At 44.1% G+C, this 3,694-nt stretch overlaps 1 long non-coding RNA gene across 1 annotated transcript; it reads left to right on the top strand.

Moving 5' to 3' along the window:
- Window positions 1-495: 495 nt before the first annotated feature.
- Window positions 496-3,482, top strand: LOC130115628 (uncharacterized). The gene is made up of 3 exons (XR_008810515.1): window positions 496-512; window positions 787-912; window positions 3,442-3,482. It is a non-coding gene; the product is annotated as an uncharacterized LOC130115628 (long non-coding RNA).
- The last annotated feature ends 212 nt before the right edge of the window (window positions 3,483-3,694 follow it).

The raw sequence follows: 3,694 nt of genomic DNA, 5'->3' as shown, positions 1-3,694 counted from the left end.
CGGTCGCTGCTCCACCCACTCTGCTGATCCGGGGAGGGCTGCAGACTACCACGTGCCTCTTCCAATACAGGTGGAGTCGCCAGCCGCTTCTTTTCACCTGACAGTGAGGAGTTTCGCCAGGGAGACTTAGCGCATGGAAGGAGACATAGCGCATGGAAGGAGACGTAGCGCATGGAAGGAGACGTAGCGCATGGAAGGAGACGTAGCGCATGGAAGGAGACGTAGCGCATGGAAGGAGACGTAGCGCATGGAAGGAGACGTAGCGCATGGAAGGAGACGTAGCGCATGGAAGGAGACGTAGCGCATGGAAGGAGACGTAGCGCATGGAAGGATCCCGCTCACCGTCCCCCCCGAACAGGCGCCCTGACCGACCAGAGGAGGCGCTAGTGCAGTGACTAGGAGACATACCCACATCCGGCTTTCCATTCGCAAACACGGCCAATTGTGTCTGTAGGGACGCCTGACCAAGCCTGGGGTAACACGGGGGATTTGAACCGGCGATCCCCGTGTTGGTAAGCAACGGAATAGACCACCACGCCACTCAGACGCCCGAAGGGTTGCGTTTAATGTGTTCTCCTTCGCCTTAATGATTCCAAAGTCCAGCACACCCATTTATTGAAGTCAAGGTTCACACTTTATTGGACCATAAATGTGTAACTGAGAAGAAGGGGAAAATGGTGTGGACTGAAATATAATTATGGCAGTAGTGAAACTGGTATGTGTGTGTGTGTGTGTGTGTGTGTGTGTGTGTGTGTGTGTGTGTGTGTGTGTGTCTGCCTGTGTGAGGGGTGGATCTGTCTGATGGGAACTAGGTGTGGTTTGCACCTCCCTTCTGCAGACAGGCAGGCCACACACACAAATACCTCCACAAACCTGGGTGGAACCTACAGCGGTGAGTCTCCGGTAGCTCAGGTGAGTTATGCCGTTATTTGCAAAACCAAGACGAAATGCACAGGTCATTTGTATTCTTCAGATTGCTTAGGGTGCAGTTAGTTTGCATTTCATTTGAGCCCACTCTGAGGGGTTGCAGAGCCACGCTTCTCAACAATGCCACATTATGGGTGAAATATAGCTTGTTATGCGTGGTTGAATTTGCTTGATGTCTACAATGCTTAACTGTCTGTTTTTGTGTGTGAAAAGTTATCACCACTCTGGTGTTGAAGAGCCAATTGTTCAAATTCTTTTTGTTTCTAATCAAGTCGTACATACTACTAATTAAATGAGGCAAAAAATAAAAAAAACAGGGTCCAATTAATGTGACCTTTAAAGTGGGTTATGAGGACATATTTAGAGGACAGGCTGCACTTTTTTTGTCAGCTTTCATTTTAGCTGGTTTCCTATGGTGTAATGGTAAGGAAAGTGATCCGTTGTTGTTCTGGTGTACGACTGCTATGGTGTTTAGTGCTGTTAAGCAGGCTGCACAACAGATGACCTGTCTCCATGCTTTAGTAGACTCTGAGAGGTCCAATATTGTTGTGGAGGTTGAAATCTGTGAATTAGTAATTGTCTTTTCAGTCATGCATCCATGTATGGGACATTGAAAAGGATTTGGTACATACATGAGAACACAACGACGTACCTCTCTCGCCTCGACTCTCCAGAGCAAAACAGAGACAGGACATTTCTAGTCCGTTAATCCTTGTTGGTTAATCATTATAGGCCAGAAGACTCAGATCAAAAGAAAAGCTGTGTGTGTGTGTGTGTGTGTGTGTGTGTGTGTGTGTGTGTGTGTGTGTGTGTGTGTGTGTGTGTGTGTGTGTGTGTGTGTGTGTGTGTGTGTGCCACATTTTTCTATCTTAATGGGGACCAAATTTCCCCATTAAGATAGAAAAACCTGAAACCACCTACCTTTTGGGGACATATAATGGGTCCCCGTGAGGAAAAGGGTCTATTTTAGGGTAAAGGTTAGAATTAGGAGTAGGTTAAGGTTAGGGTAAGGGTTAAGGTCAGGCATGTAGTTATGATGGTTAAGGTTAAGGGCTAGGGAATGAATGTAGTCGATGAGGGGTCCCCACTAGTATAGAGAGACATGGTGTGTGTGTGTGTGTGTGTGTGTGTGAGAGAGAGAGAGAGAGAGAGAGAGAGAGAGAGAGAGAGAGAGAGAGAGAGAGAGAGAGAGAGAGAGAGAGAGAGAGAGAGAGAGAGAGCGCTATTGTTGTTTGATATCATAATCATTGTTGTTGTTGCTGTTATTATCATAATCATTGTTGTGTTGTGTTGTTGTTGTTTTACATGCTTTGGCAATATGTACACAAACGTACACTACCGTTCAAAAGTTTGGGATCACCCAAACAATTTTGTGTTTTCCATGAAAAGTCACACTTATTCACCACCATATGTTGTGAAATGAATAGAAAATAGAGTCAAGACATTGACAAGGTTAGAAATAATGATTTGTATTTGAAATAAGATTTTTTTTACATCAAACTTTGCTTTCGTCAAAGAATCCTCCATTTGCAGCAATTACAGCATTGCAGACCTTTGGCATTCTAGCTGTTAATTTGTTGAGGTAATCTGGAGAAATTGCACCCCACGCTTCCAGAAGCAGCTCCCACAAGTTGGATTGGTTGGATGGGCACTTCTTTGAGCAGATTGAGTTTCTGGAGCATCACATTTGTGGGGTCAATTAAACGCTCAAAATGGCCAGAAAAAGAGAACTTTCATCTGAAACTCGACAGTCTATTCTTGTTCTTAGAAATGAAGGCTATTCCATGCGAGAAATTGCTAAGAAATTGAAGATTTCCTACACCGGTGTGTACTACTCCCTTCAAATTAACAGCTAGAATGCCAAAGGTCTGCAATGCTGTAATTGCTGCAAATGGAGGATTCTTTGACGAAAGCAAAGTTTGATGTAAAAAAAATCTTATTTCAAATACAAATCATTATTTCTAACCTTGTCAATGTCTTGACTCTATTTTCTATTCATTTCACAACATATGGTGGTGAATAAGTGTGACTTTTCATGGAAAACACGAAATTGTTTGGGTGATCCCAAACTTTTGAACAGTAGTGTATGTCCTGCCAATAAAGCACATATTGAATTGAATTGGATTGAGAGGCGGGGGTGAGAGAGAGAGAGGGGGGGAGAGTGAGAGAGAGAGGATCAATACTACCTCTTTAAGTTCTCAGTGAAGATCAAGGAAATCAGTTCGCCATTAAGACTGCCATGGAGAAACCACTAAAACAATTTGTCAGGCCATATAAGGTTCCCTTAGCCTCTCAACTACCCTTCATTTAAACCGAATAAGCCAATTCAGACCGGTCTCCACCTTCATTAAAGTCAGGGATTATTGAAACCAAATATGTGCAAATCTTTTTTTCCTGCAGCAGTTCTGCAGACGCTAGAAGCTGCTTTCAGAAAACTGTGAATTAATTACCAACTGACAACGGCTGTTTCCACACACCTCAGCTTTACCTCTTTATCTAATGTCCCCCCACCAGTTTTACTTGAACACACGACAACAGACGAGGCACCATGTCTTCTTCAAGAGGTACGTCCCACATCTTCAATAACTATCTTTAGAGCTCCCCAGACGCAGGAGAATGGGAGAGCGGCGCTGGCATAAACCTGGTACCTGCGTATTATAATCATGCACCAGGGTTAGAGAAAGTTTAACTGATAAACTGTTTATTTAACTGGGTTAATTCTAGCAGGTATGCAGGACGGTGTTGAGAAGCAAGTCGCAGCTTGCAC

Source organism: Lampris incognitus, chromosome 7, assembly GCF_029633865.1.
Source record: "Lampris incognitus isolate fLamInc1 chromosome 7, fLamInc1.hap2, whole genome shotgun sequence".
Lineage (NCBI taxonomy): Eukaryota > Metazoa > Chordata > Actinopteri > Lampriformes > Lampridae > Lampris > Lampris incognitus.
The sequence above is the reverse complement of the archived record's forward strand: the minus strand, read 5'-3'. Positions and strand labels throughout refer to the sequence as shown.